This window comes from Haliaeetus albicilla, chromosome 1 (assembly GCF_947461875.1).
Source record: "Haliaeetus albicilla chromosome 1, bHalAlb1.1, whole genome shotgun sequence".
NCBI classification, from domain to species: Eukaryota; Metazoa; Chordata; class Aves; order Accipitriformes; family Accipitridae; genus Haliaeetus; species Haliaeetus albicilla.
Genome location: NC_091483.1, coordinates 10,128,001 through 10,154,743, shown reverse-complemented (window position 1 = coordinate 10,154,743; position 26,743 = coordinate 10,128,001). Strand labels below are relative to the sequence as shown.

At 49.7% G+C, this 26,743-nt stretch overlaps 1 long non-coding RNA gene across 3 annotated transcripts; it reads right to left on the bottom strand.

Moving 5' to 3' along the window:
* Nucleotides 1–10,507: 10,507 nt before the first annotated feature.
* Nucleotides 10,508–19,109, bottom strand: LOC138684718 (uncharacterized). 3 transcript variants are annotated; one of them, XR_011323969.1, is made up of 4 exons: nt 18,540–19,109; nt 11,905–11,970; nt 11,686–11,791; nt 10,508–10,672 (listed from the first exon to the last, which is right to left on the bottom strand). It is a non-coding gene; the product is annotated as an uncharacterized lncRNA (long non-coding RNA). The 3 variants fall into 3 exon arrangements; XR_011323967.1 differs by lacking the exons at nt 11,905–11,970; nt 18,540–19,109 and adding an exon at nt 11,971–12,016; XR_011323968.1 differs by lacking the exon at nt 18,540–19,109 and having other exon boundaries at nt 11,905–12,013.
* Nucleotides 19,110–26,743: the final 7,634 nt, after the last annotated feature.

Sequence of the window (26,743 nt, the reverse complement as noted above, 5' to 3'; positions counted from 1 at the left end):
GCAATCCACTCCCCTACTGACATGCAATGACTGAAAAATCATTTATCTCTCAATGCTAACAAACTAGACATATCAAGATTTCACCCGTTGATTCTTATCACTGTTCCACCTACCCCTGACTCTACATCCCCAGGCAGAGCAGCTCCAAGCCAAACACACCCATGCACAAACACACACAACACAGAACACTACCAACAAGGCGATGCAAAAAGAGAGAGAAAAGTCTCAGCAAGAAGAATAACGACCCCCGGACGGGAGGTGCCATCCAGCAAATTGACCTACAGCGCCCAAAACCACAAAGCGAGGAGGCTCTACGACAGCCCCAAAGAAGAAGAGGCAAAAGTAAGGGCCCGTTACAAGATCAAGCCCGTCAAAACCAAGATGATGGATGCGCCAGAAGCCTGGCGTCGAGACCTAAGGATGTCAGGATGCAGGGAAGAAGTCCCAGTCCGAGAAAACGGATGGCTAGAGAGCAGAGCTGCCAAAGCAGCCCGGAAGAGCGCCACAAAAGAGGACCGACTGGAAGCCGCCGAGACAGATCCATGCTTTAGAGCTCCGAGCGCAAGAAAAGGAGCACCCGACTGGCACAGTGCCGATGAGTAAGGGCATTCGAGACCCTAGGGACGGTGCCCAAAGCGCATGCTGTGCTCCCTGAGCGCAAAGACTGATGATTGCATTGAGACCCGAGGAAGATCGAAGGCACACAAGACAGACTACACAAACTACACACCACCACGGACACAGGCTGGAACTGCCCTGCCCGGCACACGCTGGTCTCGGGCTCAAAAGCAACCCGCTCCCTTCATCTGCCCAAACAGGACTGCTCCTGGACAGCCCTGCCCTCCTACTCTCACTTTAAAACCCCTCACGGCAATTCCCAGCTGTGTCCCTCCCTCCCAGCCTCTCCCCAGCCCGGGTCCCTCAACTTAGCTTGCAGAGGGCCAAGGGTACAAATCCATCCTCCGCAAAAATCACATGGGCTAACTGGGACGATCTGGCAGTCGCCAGGTTCCTCTTCATCATCTGCAGTGAAGAAAAAAAAAAAAAAAAAGCAACAAAATCAGAAGATGCAGTAACCCATCAGACAACACCAACTACTTTCCCAACCCCCCACTTAATCACACACACCACAGCGTTATGCTTACCTGCTCATTCCAGACTCAGACCCTGTGGCCATCAGCACTCATGGTACCTGAGACAGCAAGATGCACAAAATTAGCATAGCAGTCGTGAGACTCACCAGGCCCATTCTCCTCCTCCCTAATCCACAGCTCACCTCAAATGCTCATCCCATTCCAAAGGTGACCCGCACAGTGCCTGCAAAACAGAAGGTAAACGCTTAACCAAGCAACCACCTAATACTTCGATATTCAACACCGGCACAGCCCACAACCACCTCACCTTCTCAGACTGCTCATCGGCCTGCGAATTCGCCCCTCTGAGGCTGTGTGCGCCACCTGCAAAAACCAAAGCAGAAGACACATGCTGAGAGGCCGCCCGAAACCTCAGCCTGCCCAGACCGATTCCCAACTCCCTCTCCTTTACCTTGGCCGCTCGACCACCCCACTCTGTCATCAAGAGCTTGCCACATCAAAGCATGCGTACCGCCTGCAAAAAACAAACGACAAGGGATGCTTCCAACTTTGCCAACAATACAACACCTCCAAAGGAACAGTTCCTTTAACCCAGTAATCATGACTCACCTTGCCGAGACACCTCCGGTACCGATGGCCCGCTTCACTCCTTGCTTCACACCTTCAAAATAAAAAAGAACCCTATCAGCTAGTCACAGAGCCACCGGCCGCATCTTCCCTCTGATTCCACTCACGGACCCACCTTCTTATGCTGCTCCGCTCCCCTCCTCCGTCACTCTGTGGCATACACCTTGTCCCTCCGCATCTGAAAAAAGACATATTGAACGAATCACCGAGATGCAGAGCAAAAGCTTAACAATTCCAGAGGTCTTGATTCCATCTACAAAGACCATCTGGAGTCCAGCTACAGCCTGCCATATTAGGGGAATTAAAAAAAAAAAAAAAAAAAAAGGGGGGGGGGGCAAACTTTAAGCCCATCACATGCAAGACCTAACACCTTAGAGAGTCAAATCCGCTTCACTGCCCCTCAACAGCCCCTGCCACAGGGCTCCAATCATCTCCGTACAACACTATTGGCACGGCTGTTCGCGCAGCCCACCGATGGCTACTCGAGCCGAGATGACTGTACAACCCTCGCCTAAACGGTCTAGGCACATCGACGTTTCACCTGTAGATTCTTATCGCTGTTCTACCTACCCCTGACTCTACATCCCCAGGCAGAGCAGCTCCAAGCCAAACACACCCATGCACAAACACACACAACACAGAACACTACCAACAAGGCGATTCAAAGAGAGAGAAAACTCTCAGCAAGAAGAATGACAAGCCCCGGACGGGAGGCGCCATCCGGCAAATTGACCTACAGCGCCCAAAACCACAAAGCAAGGAGGTTCTACGACAGCCCCAAAGAAGAAGAGGCAAAAGTAAGGGCCCATTACAAGATCAAGCCCGTCAAAACCAAGATGATAGATGCGCCAGAAGCCTGGCGTCGAGACCTAAGGATGTCAGGATGCAGGGAAGAAGTCCCAGTCCGAGAAAACGGATGGCTAGAGAGCAGAGCTGCCAAAGCAGCCTGGAAGAGCGCCGCAAAAGAGGACCGACCGGAACCCGCCGAGACAGATCCATGCTTTAGAGCTCCGAGCGCAAGAAAAGGAGCACCCGACTGGCACAGTGCCGATGAGTAAGGGCATTCGAGACCCTAGGGACGGTGCCCAAAGCGCATGCTGTGCTCCCTGAGCGCAAAGACTGATGATGGCATTGAGACCCGAGGAAGATCGAAGGCACACAAGACAGACTACACAAACTACACACCACCACGGACACAGGCTGGAACTGCCCTGCCCGGCACACGCTGGTCTCAGGCTCAAAAGCAACCCGCTCCCTTCATCTGCCCAAACAGGACTGCTCCTGGACAGCCCTGCCCTCCTACTCTCACTTTAAAACCCCTCACGGCAATTCCCAGCTGTGTCCCTCCCTCCCAGCCTCTCCCCAGCCCGGGTCCCTCAACTTAGCTTGCAGAGGGCCAAGGGTACAAATCCATCCTCCGCAAAAATCACATGGGCTAACTGGGACGATCTGGCAGTCGCCAGGTTCCTCTTCATCATCTGCAGTGAAGAAAAAAAAAAAAAAAAAAAGCAAGAAAATCAGAAGAGGCAGTAACCCATCAGACAACACCAACTACTTTCCCAACCCCCCACTTAATCACACACACCACAGCGTTATGCTTACCTGCTCATTCCAGACTCAGACCCTGCGGCCATCAGCTCTCATGGTACCTGAGACAGCAAGACGCACAAAATTAGCATAGCAGTCGTGAGACTCACCAGGCCCATTCTCCTCCTCCCTAATCCACAGCTCACCTTGAACGCTCATCCCATTCCAAAGGTGGCCCTCACAGCGCCTGCAAAACAAAAGATAAATGCTTAACCAAGCAACCATGTAATATTTGCTATTCAACACCAACTGAGCCCACAACCACCTCACCTTCTCAAACTCCTCATTGGCCTATGGCATGGCTCCTCTGAGTCTGCGTGCGCCACCTGCAAAAACCAAAGCAGAAGACGCATGCTGAGAGGCCGCCCAAAACCTCAGCCTGCCCGGACCGATTCCCAACTCCCTCTCCTTTACCTTGGCCGCTCAACAAACCCGCTCTGTCATCAAGAGCTTGCCACATCAAAGCATGCGTACTGCCTGCAAAAAACAAACAAGGGATGCTTGCAAATTTGCCAACAATGCAACACCTCCAAAGGAACGGTTCCTTTAACCCAGTACTCACGGCTCACCTTCCCCGAGACACCTCTGGTGCTGATGGCCCGCTTCGCTCCTTGCTTCACACCTTCAAAATAAAAGAAAAAAAGAACCCTATCAGCTAGTCACAGAGCCACTGGCCGCATCTTCCCTCTGATTCCGCTCACAGACCCACCTCCTTACGGCGCTCCGCTCCCCTCCTCCGTCACTCTGGGGCATACATCTCGTCTCTCCGCATCTGAATAAAACCCCATATTGAATGAGTCAGCCTGGATGCAGAGCAAGAGCTTAACAACTCCAGAGATCTTGATTCCATCTAGGAATACCAGTACTCCAGCTACAACCAGCCATTTTAAAAGAAAAAACAAACAAAAAACCCAGGGCCAAACTTTAAGCCCATCACATGCAAGCCTCAACACCTTAGAGACTCAAATCCACTTCACCACCCCTCAACAGCCTCTGCCACAAGCCTACAATCATTTCCGTAAAGAAATCTCAATGTTGCTGTCCACACAGCCCACCAATGCCTACTAGATCCCACATGACTGTACAACCCTTGCCTAAACAATTAAGGCCAATCAACATTTCACCCATAGACGCTTATCTCTGTTCCACCTACCCCTGACTCTACAGCCCCGGGCAGAGCAGCTCCAAGCCAAACACACCTGTGCACAGACCAACACAAGACAGAACAGTACAGACAAGGTGATTCAGAGAGAAAACTCTCAGCAAGAAGAATGACTCCCGGATGGGAGGGGCCATCTGGCAAGATGACCTACAGTCCAAAACACTGAGGCAAGGAGGCTGTACGGCAGACCCTGAGGAGTCCAACGTAACAGCCTGTTACAAGATGGCACTGTCAAAACCGAGATGATGGATGCGCCAGAAGCCTGTCATCAAGACCTAGGAACATCAAGATGCGGGGAAGAACTCCCAGTCTGAGAGAACGGACAGCTAGAGAGCAGAGCCGCCAAAGCAGCCCAGAAGAACGCCAAAAAAGAACCAACTGGAACCTGCCGAGACTGATCCACGCTTTAGAGCTCCGAGCGCAAGAAAAGAAGCACCCGATTGGCACCATGCCAATGAGTACGAGCATTTGAGACCCTAGGGACAGCACCCGAAGCGCACGCCATGCTCCCCCGACACAAAGCGCAATGAGGACATTGAGATCTGAGCCACAGAGGACAGACTACACAAAGTACACACCACCACAGACATGGGCTGGAACTGCCCTGCCCGGCAGACACAGGTCTCATGCTGAAAAGCAACCCGCTCCCTTCGCCTGCACAAAGGCGACTGCTTTGGGACAGCCCTCTCTCCTGCGCTAACTTTATAACCCCTCCCTGCAATTCCCAGCTGTGTCCCTTCCTCCCAGCCTCTCCCCAGCCCGGGTCCCTCAACTTAGCTTTCAGAGGGCTGAGGGTCTGAATCCATCCTCCACAAAACCACACGGGCTAACTGGGATGTTCCTCAAGGGGACACAGTGCTCTTCAACATCTGCAATGAAAAAAACAACAACAAAAAAAACAAATCAGAAAAGGGAGTAAGCATCCCACTGGCCAACACCAACTACTTCCCCAGCTCCCCCCTCCTCACAAGTGCCACTGCATTCGCTTCCGCGCTCATTCCAGACTCAGACCCTGCAGCCGTCGTCACTCGTGGTACCTAAGGTACCAAGAGACACCAAGTTAGCGTGGCGCTCATGACAAGTCATCGGCCCCACGCTCCTCCTCACTAATCCACAGCTCACCTCAAACGCTCACCCAATTCAAAGATAGCCCACACAGCGCCTCCAGAACAGAAGGTAAATGCTTAACCGAGCAGCCCCATAATACTTCGCTATTCAACACCGACCTGGCCGACGACCGCCTCACCTTCTCGGACCCCTCACCGGCATGCAGCTTTGCAAGAGACCTTATAGCAGACTTCACGGTATGTAAAGGGTGCCTATAAGAAACCTGCAGAGGGACTTTTTACAAGGGTGTACAGCAATAGGACAAGGCGGTAACGATTTCAGTCCTAAGAAGGGTACATTTAGTTTAGGTATTAGGAAGACGTTTCTCACTAGGGGTGGCGAGGCACTGGAACGGGTTGCCCAGAGAAACTGCGGATGCTCCCTCCCTGGAAGCATTCAAGGCCAGGTCAGATGGGGCTTTGAGCAACCTGGTCTCGCGGAAGGCGTCCCTACCCATTGCGGGGGTGGGGTAGGAACTAGAGGATCTTTATGGTGCCTTCCAACCCAAACCACTCTACGATTCTATGACATCCAAATCCAACTGCAAAACTCATCTGAGAAGGGCTGGTGAACCCTCCTCCCTTTCCCCAGCAGTCCCAAAACTTTAGAAACCCCTTTTCTTCTCCTCAACTGTCAGGAAAGGAACCCCACTGCTTCCTGACACCTCCTGCCCTCCATTCGCAACCCTGAACCCCCTTCAGTGGCTACTCCTCAGGAGCCGCTCTTCTGAGCCACGTCCCAAATTCTGGGGGCACCTCCTAACCTACAGTTTCACAGAGACCCTGAGCTCTGCTACATGCCCACAAAATAAAGTCAAGTCCCAAGGCTTGTAATCTACGAGGGGCCTGCCACGAGCTGCAAAGATTCTAGGGACAATATGGCATTCTGTGGGCAATGAGGAAAGGCGATGAGGCATCCCAGAGCCTGAAAGGCACTGTGCTTCACGGCCCTTCTGCTTTCTTCAGAAATACTAAACCTCCATATACAAATACATACAAGATGCTCACCCTAACCCCTGACAAACAATGTCACCATCGGTCCCATTAAGAGAGATATCAGCAACTTACACAGCATACAGCAGAACCAGTGAAAAAACACAAGGTTCCTTTTTCAATAAAGTTGGGAATTCCAGGAAAACACAATGCATGAAGAATTAAAACAAACAAACAAAGCAAGCATACTATTAAACCATCTTTCTACCCCTGAACACTCAAAACAAAATTACTGACCTGAAAAAAAGAAAGAAAAAAAAAAAATGCATACAAGTGTTAGTTGCTACTACACATGCTGCTGAACCTTGACTGGTCCTGAAGCTCTTACCTCAGGCAGACACCTCTTCCCAAAGGGCTGAGCCAGCTCAAAAGCTGCAAAGGACTCAAGCAAGAGCTGAGCACCAACACCAGAGAAACCCAGGAGCACAAGAAGCTCCCTCAGCAGAGGCTGTGGCTCAAGTAGCCCGAGCCTCCGCCCACCACCCTTAGCACAATCACCTGGGAAAGGGGAAGGGCAAACCACCAGAAGTTATAAAGTCAGCTGGAGGAGCAGCAGCACTGTTCTCACCTGCCTTAAATTTACAGCAAGCAAAGCCCTGAACAGAGAAAGTAACCCCTCCAGGAAATGACACTACTTGCTCCTGTACGACAGCTACACCTATTGCATCAGCAATGGGACCGGGTAGGGAATTAAACTTAATTTTTCTGGGGTGTAGATAGAAAACAATAGATGCCCTTCTAAACTAGGTAGGAAATTAGCTCATTAAATGCAATGACAATGTTGTTATCAAAATTGATGTGCTTTAGTTTCCTATAAAAAAGCCAAAATGCTCTGGGGTTATGATTCATTTCTAGCCAGACTGTGCATACCACCTAACTTCTACAGAACTACCTTCTGGATTGCAATAACAAAAACATTCCTGTGTTATCAACACTGTCTTCAGCACAAAACCAAAATGTAGCCCCATACTAGCTACTGCGAAGAAAATTAACTCAATCCCATCTAGAACCAGCACAACAGGGTACGTGACAGAGACAAAAGAATTAAAAAATGGGGACAGCTAATTAAACAAACAGACATAGGAAGAAAATTTAAAAGTTGATGGGCTACATGACAGACAGGAATAACTTAAAGACAGTGAATAGGTTAAAGTAGACATAGAAAAAGTAAAAAGCAACGGGGTACACAATAGTGAGGAAAGAATTAAAAAACAGTGATACACAGCTCGATACAAGTAGACATAGAGGGAAAATTTAAGAAGTGATTGGGTACAGGACAAAAAAAAAATTTAAAATAGCCACAGTGAACTAAAACTGAGAAATATAAAGGAAATTTAAAAGTGACACAGGGAAACAGGACAGAGAGGAAAAAAAATAAAAAATAAAGACAGTGAACTGGATAAAAGTAGACATAGAAAGCAAATTTTCAAAGCAACAGGGTACACAACAGACAGGAAATAATTAAAAAATAGCAATAGGCAGATTCATAAAAGTAGATGTAGCATCGTGGTTTAACCCTGGCTGGCAACTAAGTACCATACAGCTGCTCACTTACTCCACCACAGTGGGATAGGGGGAGAATCAGGAGGGTAAATGTGAGAAACTCATGGGTTGATATAAAAAGTTTAATAATTAAAAAGACTTTTTTTTAAAAGTTGTACGAGGAAAAAAAAAAACAGCAAATGAAAACAATTGCTCACCACCAACTGACCAATGCCCAGCCAGTCTCAAGCAACTGGGTACAGGAGAGAGAGGGAGGAATTAAAATATAGGGTCAGGGAGACAGAGAGGGGAAGATATAGAAATTAAATTTTCAAAGTAATGGGGTACAAGGCGGTGCAGAAAAAATAAAAAACAGGGAGAAGAAGCTGGTTAGAGAGAGGCATATTAAAAATTTAAAAGGCAACAGGGTACTGGGCAGAGTTCACAGAAAAAGAACAAGTTTTGAGGAGCCATACACATAGGTGGGCAGGCAGAGAGGGAGACAGAGGAAGGGAGGCAAGCAGACGTCTAAAGAAGGGAGGCAGAGGTGGGCCAGGATGTAGAGGAGAGGACGTGTGACTCACCACAGCTCCTGGTGCCGGCAGGAGACCTTCACCGCCCCTATGCTTCTCTCTCTGCTTCTGCCCCTTCCTCCTCCCCAGTGCCAGCTGCCTGACCCTCATCCACTCGGCAGCACGCAGCAGATGCCTCAATGCTCCTCATCCACAAGGCTTGCTTTGATACATGGTGGCTCACGCATGTAGCCAACAAAGGCCAGGGACAGCTCAGAGGGATCCTTCCTTGCCACAGGGACTGGCCATTCCTTGCTGCAAGCACCTACCAGCCAGACCCCCATGCACTCCCTCCTCAGCCAGTTCCCCTGCCCAGGCAGCCCCCTTTACAGCTGGAGCCCCTTCACACAGCAGGGCCAGCCCCATCGTCAGCCTCACTGGCCACACCTGAGGCCATCCCAGCCCCAGCTGGAGCCCATCAGGAACAGGGGCCATTGCCAAAGCCCCACAGCACCTCATCCCTGCCCCTGCACCTACCCACATCCAGGGAGACAGAGGAGGCAGGAAAAATTTATTCATTAACGCATGTAAGAAATCCTGGCAATGAGTTGGCTACAAGGCTCAGTGCCCAAAGGCAGCAGGATGGGAGGATAAAGAGGAAGGACAGAGGGACACAGATGTGCAAGACAGGGAGCCAGGAAATTGGATGCTGGGAACAAGAGAGGGACAAGAAGCAAGAAAACGGTATAGAGAGAGAAGAGCAGAGAGACTGAGCAGAACAACAGGGATGGAGATGGAGGAATAAATAATAGGAAGCAGGGGAGAGAAGGGGAAGAGACGGGCAGGACAGGAAGATAAAGACAGGACAAGGGACAGGGAAACATTCTCAAGTGATACAGGAGAAGAAACAGCAAGAACTAGAAAAAAGAAACAGGGAGCCAGGTAGAGAGAAAAATTTTAAAAAGCAACAGCATACAAGAAACATAGGCAAGAACTAACAAATAGGCACAGGGAGATGTAGAAAGAGGGAGATGTAGAAAGAAAATGTAAGATGTGACAGGGTACAGGACAGAGAGGGAAGAGTTAAGAACTAGAGACAGGGAGATGGATAGAAGGAAACCTAGAAAGAAAATTTTGAAAGCAGCAGAGTACAAGAATCAAAAAGTAGGTACATGAAGCTGCATAGAGGGAGATGTTAAGAACGAAATTTGAAAAGCAACAGGGTACAAGAAACACAGGCGAGAAATTAAAATAAGGTCAGGGAGACAAAGAGAGGGAAAAGTAGCAAGAAAATTTTAAAAGCAACTGGGTTTAAGAAACATGCAAGAATTTAAATAGGGATGGAGAGGTAGGAAGTTTCAAAAGTGATGACATACAAGAAACATAGGCAAGATTTAAAAAATAGGGACAGGGAGCCTGATAGAAGGAAACTGTGGTGGGTTGACCTTGCCTGGCTGACGAGTGTCCACCAAGCCACTCTATCTTTCCTCCTCCTCAACAAGACAGGAGGGTAGAAAATACAACAAAAAAGCTTGTGGGTCAAGATAAGGACAAAGAGATCACTCACCAATTACTGCACAGGCAAAACAGACTCAACTTGGGGAAATTAATTTGTCAGTCAAAATCAGAGTACAATAATGAGAAATATGAACAAATCTGAAAAACACCTTCCCCCCACCCCTCTCTTTTTTTCCTGGGCTCATCTTCACTCCTGACTTCTCTACCTCCTCCTACCAAGCAGCACAGGGGGAGAGGGAGCGGGGGGTTGCAGTCAGTTCATCACAAGTTGTCTCTGCTGCTCCTTCCTTCTTCATGTTCTTCTTCTGTTCCAGTGTGGTGTCACTCCCATGGGGCCACAGGTCCTGCCAGAAAACCTGCTCCAGTGTGGGCTCCTCTCCACAGCGTCACAGCCTCCTTTGGGTGCATCCGCCTGCTCTGGCGGGCTGCAGGGTGCATATCTGCTCTGCCATGGACCTCCGTAGGCTGCAGGGGGACAGCCTGTGTCACCATGGTCTTCACTGCAGGCTGCAGGGGAATCTGCTTTAGGACCTGGATCACCTCCTCCTTTTCCTTCTTCACTGACCTTGGTGTCTGCAGGACTGACAGCTTCTGCACAGCATTTTTTAGCCCTTCTTACATATCACAGAGGTGCTACCAGGGTTGCTGGTTGGCTCAGCTTTGACCAGTAGCAGCTCCATCTTGGAGCTGGAACTGGCTTTGCCCAACATGGGGGCAAGTCCTGGTGTCTTCTCACAGAACCCACCCCTGCAGCCCCTGCCCACTCCCCTGCCCCAGCTTGCCACACAAACTCACTACAACAGTGATTGGCTACAGGGCAGAGAGGGGGGATTGAAAAGTATGGAAAGGGAGACAGAGAGAGATGGGGCGGCGGGGGCGGGGTAGCAATGGGCTACAGGACAGAGAGGAGGAACTAATAAAAAGGGAGAGGATACCAGACAGAGAGATGGAGAAAAACAAATATTAGTGATGAGCCACAGGGCAGAAGGAAGAATTAAAAAAGCGGAGAGTGAGGTAGATGAGAGAGACTGAGAAATATCAAAAACACTGATGATCTAAAGGGAAGAGAGAGGGAAAATAAAGAATAGGGACAGGGAACCAGACAGAGAGAGAATAATATGGGCTATGGGACAGTGAGGGAAGAAGTTAAAACATAGGGACAGGGACCTGGAACAAAAGAATCTAAGAAAGTAAAAGTGTATCCAGAATACAGGGCAGAAAAAGGAATTTAAAAATAGAGACACAGCATCAGACAGCTGAGAGCGGCGGGAACTGTGAAGGGCTAAAGGGCAGACAGGGAGGAATTACAAGATTGGGATAAGAAGACAGAGGGATAGATGGAGAAAGAAAAAGTAGTGATGGGCTGCAGGGCAGAAACAGAGGATAAAAAAAGAGGGATGGGACAGGTCAGAAGTGCAGAGAGAAAAAGAAAACAGAGAGGCAGAACAGAGAAAGAGGGGGACTTAGAGAACAAGAGAGGGAGAGGTACGGGAAGAAAAAAACAAAAAAATTAAAGCAGTGAGAGAAATAAAAGGTGGGGGCAGGGAGGGACTGGGATGCAGAAGAGGGGTGACACAGCCCCAGGGGTCCAGGACTCACTGTACCTCCCACTCTTGGAGCTGCTGGGAGAATTTGACAGTTCAGACATGTCTGTCTCTCTCTCCCTCTCCCTTCCTCCTCTGTAGCTGCAGTCACTTGACTGTCATCCACCTAAGAGAATAGATTGGTGCCTTACAGCTCTTACAATATGAGGCTTCCTAGAAACACAGCCTCACATGCACACACACACTACATGACTGTACTGTGGTTTTAGTTATGCATACAGACCCTGCCGTGCACGCTGGTGATCGGATCTGCTGAGGACTACGCTAAGAAGGATCCATCCTCACCTGGAGAGGCAGGCTATCTCCTGTCTGCAGCTGCTGGCTGGATCCTTGTAGTGTTCAGTTATAGGGAATTTAGTTATTGGGCCTACAAGTAGCTCATGGTCACAGGAGCGTTCCAGACGCTTTTAGAAGGCCTTGAACAGAATAAACAAGAAGAGAGAAAAAGAAAGATACCAATTAGAAAAACACAGGTGCACATTCCATGATAAAGGGAACTTGGCACAAACAACCTCAATTCAGGGGCTTATCTCGACCAATTGGACTAAGACAAGTCCTGCATGCTCTAATTAATACGGCCAATTATGTCCTATGTTTATGCGCGTGTACAGAGCAGGTATAACTAACTTTAATCTTACGTTCGTGCGCGTGGACAGTACTGATGTAACCAAGCACCGTTTATGCTTGTGCGCGTGGACACCAAATGCTTGCATGCAGCAACCAATCAGAGTTTCTAAACAACTTAGAGAACTGTATAAAAATGATCAGCTAAGCTCAATAAAGGGACGACTTTAATCATCATATTGGCGTTCTATCGTCCGGGCCCCGCACGGAATAATCCCTAAACCCTACAGATCCTCTTTATTTTATTCTTCAAATAAAAAATATTCCTCAAATGCAGACCACTACGGAAACTTTCCATCTGTCTCGTACCGTCACGGCAGAAGAAAGGGCAACCAGGGCGAAACGGTAGCAGCTGACATCCAGCTGAGAGAAGAAGAAAAAAAAAAAAACCACAACACTTCAGCATAAAACTGGGTAGGAATCCAAAGCTGCCTTTTTTTTTTTTGTGAAGGCTTGTGAAGACAGTACGACTGAGCGGAGGAAAAAGTATTTTTGCGTCATCTTCGGTACAGTTGTTGACACAGGCCACTAGAGCTTTTGCATTTTTCAGACAACCGTGCCTTTTTTTTTTTCTCCCTTCTTTTTTGACTCATTGGCAACTTTACTTTCACTAGAACTCACTTTCCTAGATACACGCAGGTGACAGACATAGAGACCTACATACATTTTCTCAAGCCTTAGTATAGCCGAGGCTTCATCACCCTGTACGTCCCAAGTTGAGTATTTTTGCTAAAGAGCACAGCAACACATCTGTCCTCGTGAACTGCCTTGTTGCAAAAAAGAAATCTTTTTTTCCAGGCCGTTGCTCCAAATGGTCAAGATCTTTTAAAACCGCAGGTGTGCCACCAAACCCGCTCAGGGTCCCTCCTAGCTTTTGACCGCCCTGAGATTTAACAGGCACACGCTCCAGTCCATCTTCCAACAGCAAAAATACGTTAACGCTCTCGGACCCAGAGCGCAACCCTACGGATGTCCACGCACACAGCCTGCCGTTTTGATGAGGAGCCACCGAGCATCCCTGCGAGCACAGCTGCATGCGCCAGATTGGTTTCCCCTACGCCGCAAGTTACCGGTTTCCGTGAACGTAGTTTCTGATGCTTTAAACCGAAAACCGTATCTCGACACTTCGCCACAGCAGAAACGACCCATCGCTAGAACGCTACAAAAACGCAGTAACACCAATTGCAAACCCACAGCAGCAACAGCTCCAGAAATATTTAGACCAGGAACAAGGGAGAAAAATAAAACAGCTTCATCTCACGCACAGGGGAGCGGCAGGCAGAGAAAAGGGTCGGCATTCTGAGCCCTTACAGAAAACGGGCATTCTCCTTCCGTTCCTCAGCCCGTCCATGAAGGTCTAAATACCGCAACACTACTACAGCAACGGCGAGAGTAGGGAACAGCAGCCCTGCCACTGGACTTGCCATTGACCCATGCTATTTACGTAGCAGGACGCGTACGCAGAGGGACACGTTTTGCCACACACAGCCCTGAACTTCCTGAAAATTTACGTTTACCAAAAAAAGCCATTTGGAACATATTGCCAAACAACATTCGGCAATAAAGCTTTGATGCGTTTGACACACGCAAGTTTCTGGTCACTTGCTATTTGCTTCCTGTTGCTGCTGCTGTTCTTCCTTCAGAAATTCTACTCGTCGCCAAGTTATTCACTACTGGTTCAAGCATTTGCCTTCCTGGTATTACCAGCACATTCATAGAGGCAAGTAACTTAATTGCTCTTCTACAATTATCCAAACGACAATTACAGCCATGAAAGAGAAGGAGAGGTCAGGCAGCAGAAGAGCTCTGCAGGCTGGCACCAGTCAATACTGCACTCTCTAAAATCAAACAACAACAAAACAAAACCGTGACCCTGTAGCCTTCTTTTTTTTTTCCCCTTCTTCTTTCAGAGCTCATCCCTGCCTCAGCATTTTGTCTTGTCAGAGCATGAAGCGCAGGTGATCTGTACCCTGACGACTTCTGCATGTGATGAATGCCTGTTCAGAAATAGTCCAGATCTGAAAGACCAGTGTCATTTTTATGGTTTTAATCATCATAACTCAAATTTTATTTACTCATGCATTTGTGAGGAAACTAATTAACTTTTAGACACCGCCTCTCCTTTTTTTGGGGGGTGGGGGTGGAAATGCGTTAGAGACTGAAAAACATTACGATTCAGAGCTCCCAACCATGAGGGAGTGGTGGAAAAATCAACGAAAGCAAAGACCAACAGCAGCAACATCAACTGAAAGTTGGCTTTCATTCCGATCACGTACTTAAGCGACTCTCCAAGTCTATGCCTCGGTCCTAGGAATGACTAGGCCCTTTTTGGAAGGACAAATTTTTTCCACTTAAAAGTCCTAGACTGAAGACTCCGCTGAACGGAATGGGGATTGTCCCACGGGACAACATGCCATCAACACTCTTAATGGGGAAGGAAAAAAAAAAAAACAACAAATAAAAATCAAGTTTAAGTACCAGTTCCCATCATGTTTCACTCATTACATTTCTACTGGCATCTAGGTGCTCAAAAATGAACTACAGGGACACCACATATTCCTAAAAATTCAGTTATACATAAAAAAGTAAAAGGCTATTTCCAGCTTGCCCATAAAATCAGTAGGAACAGAGAGAAGAGAAACACTCGACCCTGAAGAAGCTAACAGGCAGCTCTGAATTTACCAGACAGGAAATTTCATTCTTTCCCCTGAAACAAAAACACATCAAGGGACCAGTTCAGGAACAGGGCACGATCTGTTAACAGCAATTTTTCCATCAGCTTTTCTGCACTAGCAGCAAATTTGCCTTCTCTGTGGGTTTAACGTGGAGCATCTGTAGTGCCCTCGAACTCGCAAGTGTTTCTCTCCGCTCCCCCAGCCCGATACGTGCGATTACCTCAGCAGCAAGCGGAATTGACCACGCAGGATTTTCTTCGTGTGACGCGGAAGGTGACACTGGGAGAAGAGGAGACAAAGAAATGAACCTGCTTATCACACCCAGCCAACGGTGAAAAGACAGGGGAGGATTCTGCCGGAAGGGCTCTGCACCCCAGGAGCTCCCACCGGCCGGTTTCTCTACCCTTTGCCCGGTACCAAGGGGACGACGACACCTCGCCCGCGCCCCCTCGCAGGGGGGGCTGCCCCAGGAGAGAAGGGTGACCCCCACCTCGCTTCTGCCCGCGGGAACGGACTGGGAGAGACCCTCCACGCAGAGAGAGGAGCGCGGCGTGGATTGCATCCCCGACGGAAGAGGCCGGCCTCTCCGCTGGCAGAAGGACAACTCACCTCCCTGCTGCTCGGAGCTGCTTGCTGCGGACAGCCCTGCCTGTGCCCGGCCGCTCTTCCGCCGTGCTGGGAGCGGTCTGGCCGACGGACGCTCCAGCAAAAAGACGCTCCAGCTAATCCGCCTCCTGCTCCTTACAGCCGCAGGTACTTTTGCCTCTGGCTAATGCACGCTCCAGACAGCGGACACCCCGCCTCGTTCTGGCTCCTTGAAGCCCCAGCTCCGCACTGAAGCTCCGGCTGATTTCAGCTGCTTCTCCTTACAAGCTCCAGCTACGTGCAACAGTCTGGGCTTTCCATAAGGTTGTATTATCAACTGCTGTCAAAACTGGAGCATTAGGATTAAACATCAGAGTTACACGCCAAATAAGTATTCGTTAATTTGCGCGATTAATTACTTAACAACTATTCTGAGCAGCGCAGAAAGAAGAGCTGGACTCAAAGAGGGCACGTGGGGTCTGAAAAGCACCTTTCCCCCCCACAGACCATCACAGATGTTGAGTTCGGCCTGCTGCGTGCCGGACTCCCAAACCTTGGCGTCCGACACAACCAGATCCCCATCTCCGGGGAGGGTCCACGCACCCTGCCCGCCCCCCGCTTCCCCCCGCAGCCCCCAACACCCTCCCACCCGCCTGCAAAACCAGTCAAGCCGGCTCCCGCTTTTGGCCCCCACACCAGCTGACTCGGGGCCCACTTGGGAGCCAAAAAACCCGGCTGCTGAGCCTGTTCTCAAGGCCCAAACACGCAGGGCGGGACCTCTGTTTCTGGGCCCAAAGCCGGGCAGCTCGGTCTGTTTCCGAGCCCCCACATCAGCCACGCGAGCCTGTTGTCAAGCCCCAGGAACAGAAAACTTGTTCTCCATTTCTGACCCTGCAGTGCCCACGGGCGACGCCGAGCGTAGCCACCCCACAGCCCTGCACCCCCGGGGCCCCACACGTAGTTTCGGGGAGTGCTCGGGACCTGCGGAGGGCCCGGCCCCACGCCTCTGCCAGGCAGCCCCAGCACAGGCAGGGCGTCGCTTCACGATTGCCTTTTCAGGCTTTATTTCCCCGCCATCACCGGCACGGCCAGGCCCCCACCCCAAACCCCCCAGCCGAAGCACCCCCGCGGGCAGCCGGGCCCAGCCACCCAGAAAACAAGAAAACCAAAGAGGGTACAAGACAGAGACCGTGGGGAAAGGCAAGGAGAAGGACACAGAAACAGAGAGAGCGCGGGAGGGATAGGGAGCAGGACAGAGAGATGGAGCAAGAAAGGAAAAAAGGACGGGAGGCAGAACCAAGGGAAAGAGAGACAAGGACGGGGAGCAGGACAAAGGGACGGAAGAGAAAAAAAATTAGCGACGGGCTGCAGGACAGAGATGAAGGGATTGAATAGACACAGGGAGCACGACAGAAGGACACAGAGAGACAAAAGGGACAAAGAGCAGGCCAGCATCGGAGGGGAAAAAAACCAACTGCGATGGGCAGCGGGAGAGAGATACGGAAAAAGAAAAAAGTACTGAGGAACAGAAAAAAGAAAGAAGCGACAGCTAGCTGGACAGGCGGACACACTTAGAAAGGGCGGGAGAGGGAACGGGGCAGAGAAAGACAGACAGAAAAAGTAGCGAAAGAAAGCAAGGCAGAGGGACAGCAAGGCGGGGCGGGGGGGAAGGCACAGGGGTCTGGACAGAGATGGAGAAATAAGCAGCAGGGACAGAGGAGACAGAAAGAGGGACAGGGAACATGGCAGAGAAGGAAAAATCAGGACAGCGGCAGGACGGAGATAAAAAACTGGGACGGTCCTCAGGACAGAGAGGAATACGAATACGAGCAGGGAGCGGGACAAAGGGATACAGCGAGAAACGACAGGACAGGAAGCAAGACAGCGCGACAGACAAGAACAATGAGAGAGAGAGAGAGAGAGGGGGGGGGGGAGAGAGAGAGAGGGAGGGAGAGAGAGGGGGGGGGAGAGAGAGAGGGGGGGGGGAGAGAGGGGGGGGGGAGAGAGAGGGGGGGAGAGGGACACCGACAGAGACAGAGACCGTGAGAAGCACAGGGGGGTGGGAATTTAGAAAGAGAGGTATCACGAGCCCTGCAGAGAGAGGGAGGGTGAATAAAAAAGGGGCAGGAAGCAGCACAAAGGGTCACAGAGAGTAAGAGATGAAAAGGAAGGAGGACGGGGACAGCGAGATCCAGAATGACAAAAATAAACAGCAACAGCAAGCAAGACAAAGGGATAGACAGAGAAACAGAAAGTAGGAAGAAGAGAGATAGGAAGGCAGGCACACAGAGCGGCACGTACAGGCGCAGAGAGGAAAAGAACGCCAGGGGAACAGGCCAGAGAAATTGGGAGGCGGGGAAAGAGGCGGATGCAGATCAGGACAAGGAGATGGAAAAGGAAAAAACAGCGACTGGCTGCAGAACAAAGACGGGGATGGGGGGGGAGAGGGAGAGGGAGCAGGACAAGAACGCAGAGAGAAAAAGAAAGGGGGGCAGTCGAACAAGAGAGAGAGAGAGAGAGAGGAAGGGGGAGAGGAAGAGGGAGCAGGACAAGAGAATAGACAGAAAAGAGGAGGCACAGGGAAGCAAAATAAAAACAAAAAACAAAACCAAAAAAAAAAAAACAAACGTCACAGCAGCATTAGAAAGCGAGGGGGTCAGGAGAGGGGGAGGGAGGGACCGGGAGGCACAAGAGGAGCAACAGGGCCCCGAGGGCCCAGGACTCACCACAGCTCTCGCTCTTGGAGCTGCCAGGAGACCTTGCCAGTTCAGACGCTTCTTTCTCCTTCTCTCCTCCCTTCCTCTTCTCCACATAACGGAACACGTGAGCGCCTCGCAGCTCTTACGAGATGAGGCCTCCTAGACACGTAGCCTCGCTCGCTCACTATGTGGCCGTACCGCACTGCTGGTCATGCATACAGACCCTGGCGGTCTAACCTGCTGTGGACTACGAGGCGGGATCCTCCCACACCCAGAGAGGCAGGTTCTCTCTTGCCTGCAGCAGGAGGCAGCTGCCAGCCAGACGGCCTTCCATTTCTTCTTCTTTACCTTTCTGTGGCCTCTCCAGCTTCAGCAGCTCCCGTCCACAGCCAGTAAGCGCTCCGCCTGTCCCTCTGTGCTCCCGCGCCGCAAGGAGAGGGAGGCCAGGCAGAGACAGCCCACGCAAGCCTGAGGCCGCTGCAGTCAACGGCATCCCCGGGGACGAACGGACAACCGCACTCACAGTGTGGCCTCTGGGAGAGGGAAAGAGGCAGCAGCCACCCTTATTACCGTAGCTCGACCCTGGCCGGAGCCCCTCCTTCCGCAGGGGCTTCCGCAGACGCCGCTCGTTCCCCGCGCCGCTGCTAACGGCACCCACGTTCAGGGAGACTCGAGAACATCGCAGGGCCAGCTTGCTGCCCTCACGACAGGGCTCGGGGGCTGCCTGCGGCTACAGCACAGGCTTCAGGGGAGGGGCTGGAGCTGGGGGCAGCCGCATGGACCGAGCAAAGGCGCCGGGGGAGCTCCGGCGATTCGGGGAGGCGCCCGCTGGCCGCGCCTGGGGGGTGCCCGCCTCCGTCCCCTCTTCCCTTCTATCGGCTCTCGGGGAACTGCCGGGCGCTGCCCTGGCCCGGCTCGCCTCCGGTGGACCGGGAGCCTGCCGCGGCGGCCGCTTCGCAGCTTCCCGTCCCGCCAGCCCCGGGCGGCCAGCGGGCAGGAAGCACCCCCCGCCACCGCCACCGCCGGAGGGGATCGCTCGCCTCACCCGCGGTCCCGGCGCTCGCCCGCTGCCGCCGAGACCCACGCCCTGCGCGCCACCACGCTGCTCCCAGGGACCACGCATGCGCCGGAGGGATCAGAGCCGGCGAGCGAACGCCGGGCTGCCCCACGCGCAGGACGGCGCATGCGCCCAGGAGGCGCGTCCGCACGGCTGGTCGGGGAGCGGGCGCAGCGGGAAGCCCGCGGAAAACCACACGAAACCGGTAACGCTCCTGGGTCTGACCTGGTCGGATTCTGGCGGCCGCGGCGGCAGCGAGGACTACGCCGCGCCCGAGAGCCACGCTGCCGCCCGGCCGCCGAGTCCGCGAAAACTACAGCTCCCGGCATGCCCCGGGAGGCAGCCTGCCCTGCTGCCGGACCCCGAGGGGACGCCGCTTCCGTTTCCGCCCACCCCCACGCCGGCGCAGCCGCAGTTCCCGCCGAGCCCCCAGCGCCGCTCCGGGCAGCTCCGGCGCGCTTTCGCCGCCCGGCTCCGGCACGGCGCGGCACCCCCCGCCCGGCTCCGGGCAGGGCACGGCCCCGCTGCCGCTCCGTGCGTCCGACACGGACCCCGCCGTCCTCCTCGGGGCTTTCCCCGGAACCCGCCGGCCGATTGCGCAGCCCCGCCACCGGGCGCGGTGAGCACCCCCCCACGCGCGCTCACGTGCTCCCAGCCGCCCTGTGAGCCCCCCCCTCCCCCCCCGCGCGCACGTGCTCCCAGCCGCCCTGTGAGCTCCCGCCCCCCGCGCGCACGTGCTCCCAGCCCCCCTGTGAGCCCCCAGGGCTCGGCCTCGGCACCGGCGGCCCCCACCTCCCCCGGGCCACCCCCGCCCCCGACGTTCGCGGTCCGAGGGGTGCCCGGCCCCGCTCACCTTCTCCCGAGGGGCAGCCGCACCCCAGCCGCCGCTCCGCTCCTGCCTGGGCTCCCACCGGCCCCGCCCCGGCCCCTCCCCCGGCAGCCCCCCCTGGCCAGGGAGGGGCCGTCCCCATCAGCCTCACTGCCCGCACCTGCGGCTCCTCCAGCCCCGGCCCGCAGCTGTGGTACCCAAATCCGGAACAAAACTCCTCGACACCAATGTGAACTTAAGCAGCAGGCACTTCCCTGATTGAATGAAAGATGTCAAGAGTCATCTGAGTTGGAAGAGGTGTTAACTGGGGTCAAAATACAGATTTTAATACCCCTCTTATTTTAGTTCTAAGACTTGGCCATTGCCAGGTATCATCTTTTCCATTTACCCAGGTCCACCAGCGAGGCCACAAGGGAGATTTCTTCCAGAGAGAGAATAGAGTTATTAAGTCTAAAGTCCACGATTTGCCTTTCTGCTTCATGAAAAGGTGAGTGGATCATATATCATCACTACTCACCCAAACAGTTAATGTTATAAACGCTCGTGACAAATTGGAGGAGCCAATTTGTATTGAATAAAAAATCGAATTTATTAGCAAGCGATAAGAGAGCAAAACAGCACTGGGCGGCCGGGGAGGCAATGCTCCGCCACAGGCCCGCAACTTTATGTTACCGTTACATTCCTTATATACATTTCATGTACCCCCTTTCTTGTAAGTCTCCGCCTTGTCCTGCTTCTTCTTTCCTCATTTGTGCAGGTCTGTTACTATGTAGATTCGGTAAATTTTCTCAAGGATGAGTATCCTTTGATGTAGAATGTCTTTTGATGTGGAGAAATACAGTCTTTGTTAATTGCAGCTGTTGTCCTTCCTCTCCTTATCTAGTAAGTTATAGCCATTGCTTTCCTCCCCCTTATCTAGTAAGTTATAGCCTTTGCTTTCCTCCCGTGACCTTCACGCATCACTTAAGCAAGTTTTTGTTAATTACACAAGGCATATGTTAACTCTCAATATGTCTCTTCCCCCTTCTCGATTTCATGAACAAAGTTAACCCGTTCATTACAGTTAACCCTAAACTTTTCACCTGTCCTTTAATACAGTCAACTCCAAGCTAAATTTTTTCCGTTATTAAGAGGGGACCAAAGATCATGTAAAATATATTATACTTTCTACAAATACATCCCCATCTTAGAGCTTTAGCTACTAGAGAAAGTCTTTGGAGTTTGGGGTCAGAAGAGCTGCAAGTATAAACCTTCATTCAGCTCTGTTTAGGAGGTGTGATTTTTCTCTGGTTGTCTAAACCAGTCTAAATTTCCATAGATGGTCCCGACTCTGGGTGGCTCTAACAAGGATCCTGGAACTCCAGTAAATTCTAAACAGCATTTTATGTTTCAAATATGATCCCAAGTTCCTTTTTGCACTTGTCTCTACGGTTTTGGCAACTGACAGCCCCAAGGGGTGCTTGTACAAGTTTCTCCCGAAGGGCGATTAAATGAATTCTTTTGTCCATGAGGTGGATGGTTTGGTAATGTTATAATTCACAACGCTATAATTCCTTCTTTCAAATTAAAAAAAAAAATTGCCTTTTAAATCCATCCCATTTAATTTGCTAAAATGATTCTCATTGTTCTGCATCTTTTCTCAAGTTTTGGTTAAATTCAATGTCAGTATTCTCCACGGAACTAGATTTTCATCTGACTTTGGAATCGGAAGGCAGGCTGTTACTGAGGTTAAATTTTGTGTCTTTACAAAACTTTGAATCAGTTACAAAACTAGATTATTTTTTTTTTTAATCCAAATTACAAAAACGGTTAATCTCAAGATTAATAGCTCAAACAATAATTGTTTCATTTTGTTTATCTCATGTTTAGAACCCCTCAAAAAAAATGCATACGCCCTCTAAACACACAAAAAGATTATTGCCCTCGACAATATTCCTAATAGCAACCCCAATATTATCAACTTTACACAGCTGTTTTCCCAAACAGATAACGTGAAACTTACTTATAGATTTTCAGTTTGAAAGGGCCAGTTTCTTTAGACTTCCGGTTTCTTGTTGGTGCTTTCTTTATTCTTCAATAATGAAGCCAAGGTTCTTCTCCCAGACCTTTACTGCTGTAAGCGTTGTTAAAATGACTCGATACGGTCCTTTCCACTTCTCGGTGATTTTATATATATTCAATCTCCTGGTCGGAAGGGATGCGCTGCTACGTCCAATTCTAAGGGTCCAGCTGTGGAGACATACTGACAAAGTTCTTGAAAAGAATCGCTTAAAGAAATCATAACACCTTTTAAAAACATTATCTCCAAAGGCACTCAAGATACTCAGAACACAGGACTCTTGATATGGTCTTTCATACAACATTTCATAATGACTTAAATTTTCTTTCTCTTCTGGCTATACTCTGATTCTTAATAGAGCCGTGGGTAATGCTTTAACCCATGTGAGGAGTGAGGTTTCCTGGCAAATTTTACTCAACTGTTGCTTAAGGGTATAGTTCATTCTTTCTCTCTCTCTCTCTTCCCCCACCCCCCCCCCCCGCCCCCACTTGCTTGTGGTCTATGTGGGGTGTGATAGTCTCAATCTATAGATAATAACTTGCTCAACTTGTCTCATAATCTTTGCTATAAAATGAGAGCCATTGTCAGATGACATTCCTACAGGCACCCCACATTTTGGTATTATCTCTTTGAGCAAGACTTTGAGTACTTCCCTTGCTTTGTTGGTGCGACAAGGGAAAGCCTCGGGCCACCCAGTAAAGATATCAACTAAAACTAGGATAGATCCTTCTTTTCAAGGCAATTCTATACAATCAATTTGCTAATATTCTCCTAAAAAAATTTCCCTATTTAAGAATCCCAAAAATGATCTTATTACTGATTCGGGGATATTTTTATATATAAATTTCACATCCGCTTCTAATTGTTTAAACAATCTTTGTCATATTTCACTTTCTGTTCCCCAGTATACTTCGTGATGTTCAGCTCGGGCAATTTCTCTTATTATCGTGGGTGGGACTATTCTTTGACCTGTCGGTGTTACAGCCTATCCTGTTTCATTTTGTTAGCCTGCAATCTAATAATTAATTCTTCATCTTTTTCGTTATAATTTGGAGTTTCTTTAGGCAATTTTATACTTTTCTCTGGAACTAGTGCTAGGATGCCTTTTTCCGCAGCTTCTTTAGCAGTTTTATCAGCCAGTCGGTTACCTGCGTTAGGACCGGTCTTACCTAACTGATGTGCTTTACAGTGCATTATCGTGACTGCTGTTGGTTTTTGAATGGTTTCTAACAATTTCGGTATTTGTTCTGTGTGCTGAATGGTGGTTCCTTGTGCAGATAACGGTCCTCTTTCTCTCCGTATCGCTCCATGTGCACGTACTACTCCAAAAGCGTACTTTGAGTCTGTCCAAGTGTTGACTCGCTTTCCTTGACTTAGTTCCAGAGCTCGAATAAGAGCTATCAATTCAGCCTTTTGGGCAGATATCGTCGAAGGCAAAGTTGGCAACGCAATTACCTCCTCGGTAGTTACTGTCTGTCTTGATAAACGTTTTCCTTCACAGATGGAACCGCTTCCGTCGGCATATAGTTCCCAATCCGTTTCTTCTAGCGGCACATCTCAGAGATCCCGTCAGCTGGAGTAAACTCTTTCGATTGTCTGCAAGCAGTCACGTTCCAGCTCTCCTTTAACTTGATCAGTTGTTGAAAACGCAACAGGGTTAACGGCGGTAGTAGTTTTTAGGTAAACATCATCTTGTTCCAGCGACGCCACTTGGTATTTCAGCATCCTGCTAGGGGATAACCAATGCCCCCCTTTCTGTTTTAGCACAACAGTTATCATATGGGAAACGTACAGTAATCCTTTGTCCTCAGGTGAACTTACGAGCTTCCTGGATCAGTAGCACAGTTGCAGCGACGGCTCTCGGACGACCAGAGCATCCCAGACTCACATTACCTAATCGCTTCGAGAAGTAGGCCACGGCTCGCCCACTTGGCCCTAAATACTGGGCCAGGATACCCAGAGCTATACCTCTTCTTTCACGAGCAAAAAGTTCAAGTGTCTTTGTGAGATCTGGCAGGCCTAGGGCTGGCACCCCTATTACAGCCTGTTTCCATTCTTGGAAAGTAGCTTTCTCGGCATCGGTCCAATCCATTGTTTGAGGTTTTGAGCTGCTCCTGTAAAGGTCAGGCCAGCAAGCCACAATTTATAATCTACAGGTGACACCACTCAACCATTCCCGGAAATGCTCGTCATTCATTTTTTTAGTCTTAGGTTCGGGGAGACGACAAATTGCCTCTTTTCTCTCAGTTCCCAATTGTCTCTGTCCTTTTAGGATTTTAAAACTCATTTAAATAAGTTTCTTCTTTCTGGGTTATCTGGTTTTTTTCTTTTGACACTCGATATCCACTGATTCCCCAAAAGTTCAAAAAGTTAATAGTTAACTTTGTGCATCGTTCTTCCGTCTCAGCTACACTTAACAGATCATCCATATATTTCAGCAAGATTTCTTGATTATTTTCTTTCTGCCAAATCCCTACTTCTCGTGCCAATTGACTTCCAAACACGGTAAGACTATTCTTAAAGCCTTGAGGCAAGACTGTCCACGTATATTGTGGTTTTTCTCCCAGTCTCAGGATTTTCCCATTCCAAAGCAAAAACCTCTTGACTATCGGGATCCAAGGGAATACGGAAAAAGGCATCTTTTCCCTCTAACACTGTGAACCATTCTTGTTTCTCCGTTAGGGTTGTTAACAAAGCATAAGGATTTGCTACTACCGGATGAATATCTTGTACTATTTGATTTATTGCTCTGAGGAGGTCTTGAACTAATCTATCATCTTTTTCATTAGCCTTTTAACAGGCGAGATGGGGGTGTTATATCTGGATTCACATTCTATTAACAATTTGTATCTTAAAAATTTTTGTATTACCATTACTAACCCTTTCCGACTTTCCGGTTTTAGGGGGTATCGTTTAATTCTTACCGGATTCGATCCTGGCTTTAAATCAACTCTCACAGGTTCTGCTTTTTGGATTTACCGGGAGCTTCCCAGTCCAGACGATTGGAATTACAGCATTATACTTTGACTGGTATAATCTTCCGCTGTCGGTAAGCGTCCTGTTAACAACAAAGCCACTGCTTCGATACGTTTAGTTTCTGGAATTAAAGCTTTAATCTCTTCATTTTTAAATTTAATTTCTGCCTCTAAGTTCTCAGATAGATCTCTCCTTAACAGGATTTTAGGAGAATTTGGCACATAACAAAAACTGCTGAGTGACCCGTTGCTTTCCTAATTTCATTGTTAAAGATTTAAAGAAGGGTCTAGTTTCTCGTTCACTTGTTGCACCGACACCACCAATTTCTTCAAAACTTAACTCTCCCTCTAAGGTATTTAAAACTGAAAAGGTGACCCGAGTGTCAATTCAAATTCAATTTTCTGTTCTCCCAGTTTAGCTGTAACCAGAGGTTCTGCTGGGAGACTCCCCTCCGGTCCCCGTCAGATACGTTCACTTAAAAAGAACAAATCTACATATGGCACTTTATTCCATTTACTCTCTCTCCTACAAAACAACAGGAACTGCAATATAATATGGTAACTCCAAGTTCTGTTTGTTTACCATTTTTCCTGCAGTTCACCCCAACGTGCCAATAAACGTCCCAACGGTGATGTTTTTGGTAACTTTTCTTCAGCAGTTCTATTTCCTGCACTCTTATTCTTAAACAATTTTGCTAATGCCATTATACTTATATACATTCAAGTACCAAATACCAAACAAATGCAAATGACAATTGTCCCAAATAATACACAAAGTCCAACCCAGCAATAGCTTTCGCTTATGACTTACGGGCAGACGCCTAGGCTTCCGCTGCAGACGGGTACCCTCCAAGCCCCAACCCTGCGAAGCTTTCGCCGCGCCTCACGGGCAGGCTTTCCAAACCAATTCCAAAGAAGCAGCGCCTTACCTTTTTTCCAGGCAACGCTGCGAGGAGCTTTGCGAGTCGAGGGTGATGGTTCTCCCCGAGAATACCTCGGTGCCGGCCGGAGTTCGATCGACGCTCGATCTCGTCCGGTCTCACTCGCAAGGTCCCATCTGGGTCGCCGAAACCGTTACCGAAATCCGGAATAAAACTCCTTAACACCAACGTGAAGTTAAGAAGCAGGCACTTTGTTTATCGCGGCGCTGGGGACACGGGGGATCGCTCCTCCAAAGGCGTGTCCCGCTTAGTATCAAAATCCATCCGTTTTTACAGGCTTTTCTTGTCAGGTCATTGTTACCTAAGCTCCTTCCGTAAAAATGCATACTCTGCTCGTTCTTAAATTTAACCTTTATAATGATCGGTCCTTTGATTATATAACCTTATCAATGTTCTTATTTAAAAACAATCATTGGCCAGTTACACTTAGCTCTGCTGACTGGAATCTTCGATACTCAAATCGAGATGGGAAGGGTAAGGGGGTTTCCAAGCAGCAAACTGGTGTCCATGACGGTTTCCTTAGTTTCCTGAAACAGAACGTAGAAAAACCAGTAACTTCCTGGTGAGGTTTCTAGGGTTAGCTATTTCAAACTTTAACAATATTAAGGTTCCTA